The sequence below is a fragment of the Oenanthe melanoleuca genome, chromosome 2, assembly GCF_029582105.1.
Source record: "Oenanthe melanoleuca isolate GR-GAL-2019-014 chromosome 2, OMel1.0, whole genome shotgun sequence".
NCBI lineage: Eukaryota > Metazoa > Chordata > Aves > Passeriformes > Muscicapidae > Oenanthe > Oenanthe melanoleuca.
The window spans coordinates 120,321,514-120,335,079 of record NC_079335.1 but is presented as its reverse complement, the minus strand read 5'-3'; the positions used below and the strand labels follow the sequence as shown (position 1 = coordinate 120,335,079).

Sequence of the window (13,566 nt, the reverse complement as noted above, 5' to 3'; positions counted from 1 at the left end):
ATTTATGTATCCCTTTCTGAATAGCTCTGTGAGTTTAAACTAGCCTCAGTCCATTACGGCCTCCACATAAAGCAGCAAGCAGTAAAGTGTTTTGCCGCATGTGGATAATGCACTATGGGACATGAGTGTCCAATAGCCATGATTTTGTGGCTCTCTGAGTTGATTCCAATTGCAGGGAGAAGCCAGTGTTGACAAAGAGTATTAAAAATGTCTATTTTGCCCACTACATTCTTTTTTTTTTTTTAACTCATTACACTCATGGCACATATATATATATTTAGTACATTTCCATTAGCCCGTCATCAAAGCGCACAAATGTTAAAACCCCTCTGCTGTTCTGAGTGACATATTTCAGGAATAACTACTCAGAAATAACTGCTGTAGATGTGTCTGGCTGCTGAACATGAAAGTATGGGTGCTGCTGACTGCCTGGCAGCTGGCCCAGCATTTAACCCTGCTGTTTTAAAATGTCGTAAAATAAGCACAATTTAATCTTTTGAAACCTTTTGGTCAGTGACTGTGATTTCCGCAAAAAATGACTTCAAAGGAAAGACAGGCACCTTTGTTGATGCCTTTTTAAGCAGTCATGAGTTCCAAATTATTTTGAAAAAGAGAAGCAGAAACCTCAAAGTGTGTAACACCTCCTCAGAATTAGATGCTGAAGCGATATGTAAACTGGGCTATAAAAATCGATCCTCCACTAGTGATGTGGCTCAGAATGATATAATTAAAAGATAATGTCAATGGAAAAAGAATATCATCATAGACTAATGGGCTCCTCCTGACACATAAATACCACAGCAAAACCTCTATTTTAATGAAAAAATACCATTTTGAAGCCAAGATATTTGATTTTCAAAGCAGGATGTGTTGAAAATGTTCTATTTCTGTGGTTTTATTTCTGTTTTCCAAATATCTGACAGAATTAACACTTCAACCTTGCACTCTTCATGTAATACATAAGTTTACTCCATGCTTCAAAAGCAGCATGCTTTACCTGTGCAAAAAGCAGCTGACTTCTGCCAATACTGTATCTTTTTGTTAGTGAGTTGTAATCTTAATGCACACTGAAGATTTCATTTCCAAATGATGTGAAAAAAAATTATGTAATCATTTGACATTTATTCCATTCACCTTGATTTAAGGAATGTGGGCATTTCTAGGCATGAAACTGTTTAGGTGGTTGTGTCTCACTGCAGTAAAAGAAGAGTTAAAATTTGACTTCCTTTAAAGACATAGAAGAGAGGGGAAAAAAAGATATGAAGATACCTTGAATAATTAAACATATTTCCAGTCTACATCATATTACCCTTTTTACCTTCACAAAAAGACAAAAAATGCACTCTTCTGTTCTTCACCTTTGGGTGGGAAGAAATGCCTTTTGACATTCCAGTATTAAAGCAGAATGATATGAAGCGCATTTGATCTATCACTGTATGCCAGGATGCTTTGAAAATGCCTACCAGATGTGGCCCTCAAAAGTCTTAGGCATCTTCTGCTTAGTTCCTGGCTTTAGACCAGTCTAAAGAATGAACTGGCTGATGAGCTTCTCAGACCAGGCTGATCTGGACAAGATCTGGATGACTATTGTCACCTACAAAACTTTAAAATCAAACAGGGAAGTGCCTTGCAAGACTAGGCGCCTCCAGGATTAAGCAGCAGCCAAGCACGAGTTTCTGGAGAGTGCTTTTGGATGCTGTTCCACCTACATCCTGCCTTAGGTGCCTAAGTCCTTTACTAGAGCTAGCCAGAAGGGCTAGATTCCCATTGAAGTCTGGAGAAGGATTTACATTAACTTAAGTGGATTGGTTCAGGCTTTAAAATGAGAACCATGTGTACTTCCTTATGAAGAATCTGGTCCCTTCTGTTTATTCATTGTGACTTCTTGCAGTATTGAACCATTCATATGCACTAATCCACAAATAATATGTCAGAAGATGTTCTGGAGGATGAGCGTTGTGATTTTCTTGCCCATAGTCCGTGCTGTTCTTAGTGGTTCTGGCCATACAGCAGCTGCCCTGGCTAATGGGCCACTCAAGCCTCTTACACCATTCAGGTCATATATAAGCTCTAATTGTATTTCTCGTTTGGCTCGTCAATACTTTTCCATGGAGCTGAAGGAAAGGAGAGCATATGGAATAGAGAAGCAGGAAAATTAATGAATGAAAGAATATAACTTTCAGGGTTCTGGCAGTGTTTTCACATCCATATTTTGCTCCACTCCCCTGAGGTCACAAAAAGCAAATGGCATGTTCATTTCCTTCCATCTGTGCTATTCTGAACAGCAAATGGGAACTTATATCTAAACTTTCTTAATAAGCAGGGTGGGAGGAGAGCTGGGTAATAATTAGCTACTGGCTAAAAATGCCTCATAGATATTTGACTTCCAGGATGATGTTCATTGTAGACACATTTTTCTTCTTTCTTTTCCTATTTCACAATGCCATGACACTTTAAATTAAAAATTAAAAAAGCCCAAGTTCTTCCCAAATCCTACCCATGGCACATGAAGCAGCAGGAGCAGACCCATGCAGAGCCAGGCCAGCGCTGTCCCACTTTCCTTTAAAATGCAGGCAATTCCTTGTAAACAGTGGGACGGGGTGGCTGGCCAGGAAGCCCTGGTGGTGTGGGATGTGTGGCCATGGCCCCCCTTTCCCCAGAGAGCAGCTCAGCTCCAGCTGCAGCTGCTCCGCAGGAGGGGGCAGCTGGCAGGGCCAGATCGCTCCCCCCGCCCTGGGCCGCAGAAACCAGAATTTAGTGACCTGGCGATGCAGCAAATAAATAAATGAATGGAGCTGGAGAGCTTTCTGGAGAGGCTGTGCTTCCCAGAGCGAAGGAGAGGAAAAGCGCTTCTGTAGGCGTCTGGCTGGCTGGGTTCCTGTCAGAATAATGATTTCAATGTTACTGTGATTTCACCAAGTGGCACGCTGGGGCACCTAGGGTCTTGGTAGGCAATTTTTTTTTTACAGTTGTCAATGTAAATAAGGCGTTTATTTAAATTAACCCTCTATTACACAGAGAAAACGTAAGCTGGGAGGAAGCGCTGCCGCTTGAGTGACTGACAGCGAGGAGGAGGACAGGTCTTGCACATCACCTGGGAAGCACTGGCCAATATTTGCTTTTAAAAATGGGGTTCAAGGACACTATTTCTGCCACAACCTGGTTAGCAAGGCAGCTCTACACCTCGGCTTCCAGTCTGTAAAATGAGCACAAGGATCGTGCCCTCACATAAGCCCCAGAAATGACACTAGAGGGATATGAAATCACTGATCACACACCAGGAAGCAACCAGATTTCTGCTCCATAACAATATTCACATTTCTGAGGGGAAAAAAAAAAACATGGAAAAAACCCAACTTAAAATCATGAGGTATTTCTTTAACTTAAAGTCTCCCCCTAAGAAGCATTGTGCTTAATTACATCCTAAAAGATTTCTTGAGGGAGACTATTTACATGCTTTATGTTTCAGCTGGTTTGGTTTCCAAAAGGGCAAAGTAATTTCAAGCCAGAGAAGCAGGACAATTTTTCAAAGAGAATAAAAATAGACAGTTTTGATCAATGAAAAATTCTTCCAGACTTTTAATGTCCAAAAATGGATCCAAACCCTTCTCTGTGGGAAAGTTTCATTTTCAACCAACTCACATTTTTATAAAGATCCATTTCATTAAAATTTTTCCACCTATCCTGGTCCAGTAAGGCAGCTTTGTACCTGGGTGTTGCCAAACCTCTGCTGGGCTCCTTTTGGGATTCATGAGCTTCTGACAGTTCGTTGATGCCTAGAAAACACAACTTTACTGCTATGACAAAAGCTGAGTTTAAAATAAGGGCCGTTCCGTTCCTGCCTTTGTTTAAAACCCTTCTTTTTGAATTTTTCTTTTTTTTTTTTTTTTCTTTTTTTTTTTTTTTTAATTTTAAAAACATTTCCCTCTTATTTTCATGGTAAAAGGTATTTTCAATATTTTACAAGAAAATACTGAATGGCCTTATTAGCTTTAGGTCATAAATGCCACAAAGCAGATTTAAAAACTGGAATAAACCCAACATAAATGCTTGCTATTGGTGACTATAAGGGCATACAAAACAGGGCAGTAAAGTCACTATACAATATCAGTAAAACCATTAAAAAAATCTGGAAAAGCATCAAGATGGCTGGCCTCTTTGTAGTTTCAGCATAGAAAAAAAAAATTGAGCCTTATTTCTAAATATTTTCCCTAGTGGGAAATAACAGCTTGAAAATAATCCCAGATGTATTCATTTGTGCAACCTTTTTCTGCTTGCAACATATAGGCATGGAAAAATTATTGAAGGTTTCAATTCTGGACTTGTATTTTAAAAATGTCAAGCTTTTGAAAAACAGCATAATTTTTTCTAAAAGCTATTCATTTACCTGGAATGTTGGCCAGCAGGCATACATTATGGACTTGGTTTAGCTAAGATTGAAAAATTGCCCAAAGGCAAAAGAGAAGTAGGCAATTTTTGTGGCTCAGATTATATACCAACACAAAATACAGCTGAGTTGATTTTTGAACTGGCATATAAAAGAATTTTGCAAGTATGTGATCTTGAAAGTGATCAAAAGCTATCTGAGGTTTTTAAAAAGCTCAACAATAGGTTATTTTCATGTTGTCTTTTTTACAATCACAATTTTTATCCTGATGTGCAAGTAGCCAGAAAGCTCTTATTAAATGGCTACTAAAAACAATAAAAAGGAAAAGCAATCCAAGTCTATAAGCAATAATTCCCAAAGATGAACAGATTAAAATATATTTCTGTTTGCTCTACAAAACAAATTGTTGGATAAAATATTCCCATTTTGGATAGATATTGAAAAAACCACATACACTCAAAACTTCAGGAAGTTGTCTTGCTGGAGGAATTCTGTTCAATCTAGACTGTCATCTTGAAAAGATATTTGTCTGGATAGTATTTACAGCCCAGAATTTTCTGTGACTAATTTGTGTGACATACAGTAAAGTGATGTTGCCATGTATAGGTGGCTGCAAATAATTTTAATAGGTTAGACCTATTGGGAGGAGTATGGGGGGGCTGTTCTGCTCAATGTGTATAAAATCAGTTTTTTATGGAAGGGAGACTCTTTAATAGAAAGAAGGAGATGTCAGTGAAAATTCAGGAAATGAAAGTATTCTTCAGGAGCCAAAGGTACAGATATGGGAAAGGGTAGAGCGGTCAAACCAGTGCATGCAAACCCTTTAGGGCTGAGGGCAGTGCCTGGGCTCTGGCAGGAGGAGCCAAGCTGCTGTCCAAGCAGCCAGCTCCAAGAGCAGGCTGACAGACTGATGCTGTGTCAGCTTGGTGTAAGCTGAGCAAGTGAGCAAGGCTGGTCAGTGTGGACACAGTGCCCTGTGACCACAGCTCCACTGGCTTGGACAGAATATCAGTGCACAGTGAGGATGTGCTGCAGAACTGTGTCAGTCTGCCTGGAGCCTGCCAGAGGGGGTCCAGGGCAGCACATGGACAGCCATAAAGGAGCATGGTGATCCAAAGGTCCATGCACTCTATTCTGGTCCCACAGGAATCATTGCCAGAACTTCTATTTTTTCTGCTTTTCTATTTGGGAAGAGTTGAGTCTTTAGAGGGTACCACAGAGGTTGCTTTTCAGGAAACTTTTGGCCACCAAGTTAATTAGAGGGATGGAGCACCTTCCTGTGAGGAAGGGCTGGGAAAAATCGGTTTTGTTCAGCCTAGAAAGGAAACAGTTTTGGGGTGATCTGATTGTCTTCCAATACCTGAAGGGAGCCTTCAGGAAAGCTGGAGTGAGACAAGAGCATGTAGTGACAGGAGAAGAGGAAATGGCTTCAAACTGAAAGGGCAGGTTTAGATTAGATACTTAAAAGAAATTACTTATTTTGAGGGTGGTGAGGAGCAGGTTTCCCAACGAAGTTATGGATGCCCCAAACACTGGAAGTGTTCAAGGCCAGGTTGGATGGGGCTCTGAGACTCCTGGTCTAGTGGAAGGTGTCCCTACCCGTGGCAAGGAAGTTGGAACTCGATGATCTTTAGGGTCCCTTCCAACCCAAACTATGACTCCATGATTCTTTAATTCTGTGAAATGGGGTTGCTGCATGACTGGCAATATTCAGCTGAATGGTTATTCCATGAAAGATGGTCCTTTTCCTTTTGGAGTGCAGACTGCTGCTACCCATGCAGTCTCCCACAAATGCAGAGCATTAGAAGAAGTTTCAGACACAAGTTAGAATGACTCAGAGTGCTCCTGGGCTTTTGGTACAAACCATCAGCTTTACCCTGCTGGAGGGAATGTCCACACTGAGGTCACAGGTGATAGTGGAACATTGTCTTTGTGCTGGGGAAACGATGAGCATTGGTGTCACAAATGGTGCATTCTCACTTCTTCACTGGCTCCAACATTCCTCAACGACACCAAAATTTATTTCTTGAATACTTCACATTACCCTCTGTATCCTACTAGTAACAAACAGTGGCTCAGTCATACTTCTTGCCCAAAAGGTTTGAGAATTATTTGAAATAGCCAGTCAGATGAAGGTGGGAAGAGCAAGCTCAGGGTCAGAGCTTCTGCACCTATAATACTTTCTCAAAAATAAAATGTAAAGAAGACATGCTGATATTTCTGTGCTTCTGAGCTCTCTACCAGCATATAGTGAGAAAAGAAGAAAACACAAAAAAGGTGTAGTCAACAAGGTCTTAATGTACAGCTGGCAAAACTGGCAGAGAGGTTCTATTTGATGCCCAGGAGACCTGTAAAAAAGCTGGGTGCCCCTAGCATCCAGCTTCAGGTAATTAACATATCTTAAAATTAGCATATCTTAAAAGATCAGCAAGTATCTTGTTGCAAATTAAAGGAAGATAATTTGTGCAGGCATCTTTGTTGTCCTCCTGCAGAGAAATTGCAGGTGTTTTCACAGTTCAGGGAAATCAGATATGTAGCCTCTGGTTATATTCTAAGTATAACTTGGTTTATTTATACATATAAATAAGTACTGAAACAGAGAATCAAACGGTGTGCAAGTAATTCCCTTGCTAAAGAGTCTCAGATTTACTCATCAGTAAAACTGGGATTACAAGCAACAATTCCACCTGAAGAACAGATTCTAGTACTAGATCAAAGCAAATAGCAACCAGCAACCTTCCAATAACACAGCTCCCTGCTCACACAACTCTACTAACACAAATTAAAAAATTAATATATCATTCCAGGAGTGAATATTTATTTCCATGCTTAAATTTAAGAAGAAAAAAGGAAGAAAAGAAGTCTGGAAGATTGAAATGGCACCATCTGGTGACACCTGCCACACAGCATGAATGGCTCATGAAGTTACTTTTTTATTTGAAGTTTTGTTGAACAGCCTTGCATGGGAGCATAAAAGCTTTTAACAGAAAACTGTTGATCAGCCACTGCTGTTTTTATACTGTTTCTTCATCTTACTGTAAAGACAATTGTAGACAGGCATGTGGATTCAGATACTTCCTTTAGAAATTACCAGAGTAAATCGAGTTGTATGTAAGACTCACCTCACTCTAATTTATAGTTCAGCTCAGACCATTGAACTTGTAAGTAAAATTTATGGGGGAAGAGCAATAAATTAACTCGTGTAGAAACATAATTTTTGTTCTGCAGTTACTTGTACAGTTCGATTTAACACATAAAAAATTGAGTATAATACTAACTTGTTAATAAAATGTGCACAGCGCTGACATGTAAAAACAGTTTTGTAATTGGTTGGTCCACTCTGTTAGCCTTGTTGACAACACTAAATTTTCATACCCCTACATTAGTGAGATTGAGCTAACATTATAAATGCAGAAAGCTCATAAATGCATACAACAGAAATTCATTTGGCCTTTGATTTCTTTTTGGGTGTCTTTAAAGTGAAAACTGTAAAATTACCACGTAATAAAAGCCAGTGCACTGAACACTAATTGCCCATTTATAAAACGCTCTTTTCCTCCAATCACGTAGGTGTGAGGCATAAACTTCTTGGGTTTTACGGAGCTGCGATTTATACTTTCAGTTCTGCTTCTCTCTGTTGCATTTCATCTCGCGCTTATAAAAGACGAGCTGCGTTTTATTAATCAGCATCAGCATTCATTGGACATTAAATCTATGTAGATCTCTACAGGGTTTTAATTGTGGCTGAATTGCCAACAATAATTGGGCCTCTGACTAACCATGGAGAGCAGGCCACCCTGGCTGCTGGGCACAAGTGCTCGCTCCCACACCAGCCACGATAGCCCACTTTGTCAGCCGCCCGAAGGGAAGTTGTCAAGTCTGGGACCCTGCTGCTTTATTCCTATAACTATGTTTTAGAAACACCTCACAAGTGGAATTGTGGTTGCCTCATCCAGAAAATGTGGAAAGGATTAATGTGGCATGTAAAACAAATCACTCCTGAGCTCAGCTGAGAAAGTGGGTATTAAAAGCACTCCAGTCAAAAGAGCTTTAGTGAAAGGGTCATGGTGATATACAGTCAGCACATGTTGGGCTGGTAAAGCTGCAGGGTGTTTGGAAATGGTAATGGTCCATGGGTGTAAATTCTTTCAAGACCTCTTAAAGGCACATGTGTTTCTTGAGCATATTCTCCAAACAAGGACCTGTTATAGGTTAGCTTCACTGGAACTTTTAAACTTTATTGATTGGCCTGTAGTATTCCAGGTTTACTTACTGGTTTTTGGGGCTTTTTTTAAATGTTGTTGATAAAAATAGAAAACTATCATGACAATCTAAAACTTACAAATCTATAAACTATGTTGTATACAGATTTATTGCAACATATTGCAGAATGTGTTATTGCTTTTCTTTATGCCAGTAATCACTGGATTCACAAGAGTTAAGAGTCTATCAATATTTCTTTTATGAATGCAGGTTGGTTAAAATGTCTGTAGTTTTGAGGTTAAAAAGGTCAGACCTTTAAGTTTGGCATAATATTTAGTGGCCTTTATAAATGTTTGTAACTTTGTAATGTTATATTTCCTAATGTTATTAAAAAGATGGCTCATGGCAGCTTTTCTAGTAAAGCTGGGAAGACAGAGAGTACTTAGCAAAAGCTTTATTTTGCAAGTTGCACTATTCCTTGTTTGTTTTTTTCCATTAGGAATTTCACTATGATTTAGCATAAAAAATAAAAATGTGATAACATATATGTACCATATAGTCTTTTTTCCCCCAAACAATTGCTGCTGGTGGCAATGTTCAGAAAGAGTTTTTAAGCAACAACTCACCCTGTCTTCTATCAGAAACATGAGGGTTCAATAATTTTGTATATTAGGCCTTCTGTGCAGGGATCACTTCCCTTACATTTGAAATGGAGCCATTTTTGAGAAGCATGTGTCAGGTGTTGAGCAGAACACAGACACATCTTTATACAGAATGAATGGCTGAGAAATGGAACTAAAAAATAATGTATCTACTTGTTACAGTACTTGCTGTGATATAATTAAAACCACTAATAATCACTTCCAACATGCAGCCTTCAGCTGAGAACGTATCCTTGCAGCAAGTGGGCTGCATTCAATTCTAGGGAAGCTTACTACAGTCATGGTTCAAAAGCCAGTATTTTAGAATTTGCCAAACAGAATTGGCTGTTTTGGTCAAGTACACTAGAGATTACGGTTTTTCAGTCTTATTTCTGCATGTATTTTTTTTTACACAAGGCCACTGTTAATTATTTTATGTGGTCATTTAACCTGTGTTCACTATAAAAGACTTGAAGGCAAAAGCACAGATTGCAGTTACATGATGTGTTAGGTGGAAACATTTGTTCTGAATAACAATATTTAATTGAAATCATATTTGAAAACACCAAAGAGTTGTTTTCTCACAAGCCCATAGGACTCTTATGAACAAGGGCCATGGTTAAATGATCAAAACCCTACTTAGTCAAGTTAAAACAAATAAATAGGATAACATGTGACCTTGGCAAGGCTTGGGTTCTATGTAGGTTCTGGTTCAGTGCCTCTGCCGTTGGCTCCAGTTACAACCATGACTACAAATATTGTTTCACAGGCTTCAGCAATGACACCATTTGTTACTTTTGCTTAGTGCAGTGCTGGTGAGAGTCAAGTTATTCTCCTGCAACATTTCCATCAGGCAATGGAGTTCCCAACATAAAGCATAGGAACACAGAGTAGATAGGATGTCACTGTCTGGCATCTTTATGGAAATCAGAAAGCTTTGGCCATGCTGACCTTCAAAATTAAGTTTCCTCTTCTTCCTGTCCTCCTCCCCTTCAGGAAGGTGAAATGTGATGTGCCTGCAAGCCATCTTGAGAGAGATGGTTTGTAGCTACTTGGGTAAACAGCAGAGGCAGCAGACCAAGACACACTTAAATGTTTTGTGAAGAGACACACAGTCTAAAAAGCAAAAAAAAAACAAACAAAAAAAATCAGAAAAGGTTCATAGCAGATGTGGGGTGGTTTAATGGTATTGTTCCACATTGCAATAACATGCAGGAAACTGGGCAATGCTGTAATCTATAAACCAAATTATTGGTGTTCTGCCCAAACATTTTCAAAGCCAAACACCTGCAAGAAGCAGCCAAATATTCTGAAGAGAAGAATAATCCTTTTGGGGTTTTTATTCTGCAAAGCAACAACAAAAAATAAATCTATGTTTATGAAATTGTTTTCTTTAGGCTTGCTAAGCTACAGGGCATTTTTTCCCAACAGTTTCCAAGAGCTGATTTGGTAAACCAAGTAAATGTTTCCTGTACCTAGGAAAAAAGACACTGCTTGGTAGTCTTTACATTACAACCTCAAATCAGCTATTTTGCTGAAGCACTGTGGAGTTTTTTTAAGTGCATATCTTTAAAATGCCTCAAAACCTTTGTAAGTTAAACCCCATATAACATCAGCTCTCATGTTTAGGTTTTTATGGGTTTCTTTTTGAGGAGTCTGCTCTTTCTCACATCTAAAATGGTAGATTCAGATTCGAAAACATTTGTCAATACATTCATCATCAAATATGCAAAATTATTTAAAGTTGGAGTATAAACTAGCAGAGAAAAGAAGAATATTAAGGTATTTATTATGTTTGGGGTTTTTTTACTTCATTTTCTGTCAGTAAGGCTATAATAATTTGATTTTAATTCATTGAATTCACTGAAAACCTCAACTTTCTTTGAACCCAGAAAATATCCAATAAAATGATATAAACAGTCAATAGAATGTCACTCATTTGCATCCTGAAAATGACCTCTTTCTTACCTAGAGGCAAATCTTAACTTTGTCAGTAACCTATGGTCCTTTGGATAGTTGGAATTTATCAGATATTTCACTGCCTAAAAGTGTTAATTTGGACAGAAAAGGAACCCCAAACCACTTGTCAAATTTTCTATTTCAGTTATGGCCCACCATCCTAAAGCCCCAAAAGTGGTTTAATGTAGAGGCCTAAAACACCAAGGTCTCTCTAAAATTATTCATCCTTTTACTCTTCCACAGAATTTCCTCAAAGGTTAGTAAGGATTAGGGCCTTGCTATGCTAGAAAATGTATTTACATTAGCAAAACAAATACTATTTGCTTTGAAGGTCTTCTAGCAATAACAGCCAGTGGGCTTATGCCCTCCTAAACAGGAAATCAAGTAAGGAGACAAAAAAAAAAAATAAAAATAAAACAAATGTAGGGTTTATTTTCCTCTCAAGTTAGAAAAAAAAGTTGGGCTTGTTTTGTTCTGTATCTACTGAGCTACATCCAGTTTGTTCAAGAAGGAAAGACCAAGAGTCAAGGTTGAATTTTTTTGTAGACCTGAGCAAAGAGAGCTAAGTACCTAAGTGGGACTTAGGGAAAAAAGGAATGAACAAAATGCAAAAGGGAGCAGGAAAAAATACGTGGATTTAGAAGGATAAAATGATTTATTAAAAAAAAAAAAAAATCTGACTAAATAATTTACATCTCAAAAAACTACATTAGGAAAATAATCTACTTAGTGTATAATTTATCCAAGAAAATATCAAAATGCCATATTTTAGCAAAGCCTGATGTTTCATTTTAAACTTATTCTAGAAAAAAAAAAAGTGTTTTGTGCATTTAATTTTTTTGATTTTAATTTTAATATATGTACTTGTATATTTCTTTTTCTTCTTAGGTTATTTTTATTCATTAAGGGAGAGAATGGCAAACCCAGGGAAGCCTTCCTCTGGATCTAAAAAATATACTGTAATCCTAAAACAACATACTTTTTCCCCTCACAAAGTTGAACAAAACTTTTCCAAGAAGCAAAAAAAGCAAAACTAAATTCATAGCATGACACAAGCAGCAAAATATGTAAGTCATCTTACATTTACAGTGCTGATGTGAGACTGTCCTTGTGTCAGCCATTTCAAGCAGGGCATGGACACCACCTGGCAACCCTGTTCAAAACAGAGGAGAAGCTGAGAAGGAGGCAAATGTCCATTTTCTTTTTGCTATTATTGCTCAAGAGCTGCTGCCAGTGCTGACTTTTCATACAGTTTTTCTGTGTGGTCTTTTCCACATGTTCCATGAATTCGCCACATTTTGCCCACAAAATCTTTCTACATTTCTGAAAAAAAAATAAAATAAAATAAAGCTACATAAAGGGCATGAGTACACATTACTTTAGAAACAGTCTGATAATGTACATCCACGTGTGTGCACATGTGTTGAAAACATTTATCAGAGCCTTCCTATGTTACTCCTGCTTTCAACATTCACAAGTGTCATACCAACTCCAGGCACAATATCAAAATAAAGTATTCACAATTGAATTACCTGTGTATCCTGCTATTTGATACATATACAGCAGTACTTTTAGCAGTCTCAAAATGTCATTCTCTACCTTCTGTTAGCTACAGATTTTCTATCATTAGGAAAAAAAAAAAAAGGATAAGACTTTGAACAGACTAAGCAGCTCTGTCTTCTAAACACAAGAGAGCAGAGAGGCAAATGCTCCACTCAAAACTTTGAGCAGAAATTTTCAGGCAAACAAGAGGAAGCACTTTTCATTACAATGTACAATTAAATCATGGAACTCCTTACCAGAGGATGCTGCAGAAGCCAAAAGTATTACAGAGTTCAAAAGGAGATTAGACTAATTCATGAAGGATATGTCTATCAATGGCTACTAAGCACTGTGATCCGGATGCCCTCTGGCATAGGAAGTCCCTAACCTACTGCCTACTGGAAGCTGGGAGGAATTCCATGGGAGAACTTTGGCATAGTTTTTACATTCACATATAAAAAAAATATTATTTTAATTGAACGCCCTAAAGAACTGTTTAGTTCTCAGACTCACAGTTCCTATTCCTACTTGACTACTCAAATGTTTACAATGTTCTTTCTGAGGCCCTTGTTTAGCAACTTCAACATGACATTAGTCCTTTAGAGACAAAACAGTAACTCCTTTTAACATGTTTACCTGGTGTTATTCATCCAACTTGTAGAAATCTCTCTACCTTTGTAAAGCCGCAACATCGGTTCCCAGAAACCTGGTAAGTATAACTGAAATAAAATGTGATATGTGCACACCTGTACAGCAGATGACCAAGTTAAAAGTGATTAACTAGCATTTTTTGTGTTTGTTTTAATTTGAACCTTACTCCCTTAGAAGAGTAGC

General features: G+C 38.2%; 1 long non-coding RNA gene across 1 annotated transcript; it reads right to left on the bottom strand.

The window, feature by feature from the left end:
- Positions 1 to 6,235: 6,235 nt before the first annotated feature.
- Positions 6,236 to 12,880, bottom strand: LOC130249380 (uncharacterized). Its single transcript, XR_008839784.1, has 3 exons — positions 12,723 to 12,880; positions 12,272 to 12,513; positions 6,236 to 10,347 (listed from the first exon to the last, which is right to left on the bottom strand). It is a non-coding gene; the product is annotated as an uncharacterized LOC130249380 (long non-coding RNA).
- Positions 12,881 to 13,566: the final 686 nt, after the last annotated feature.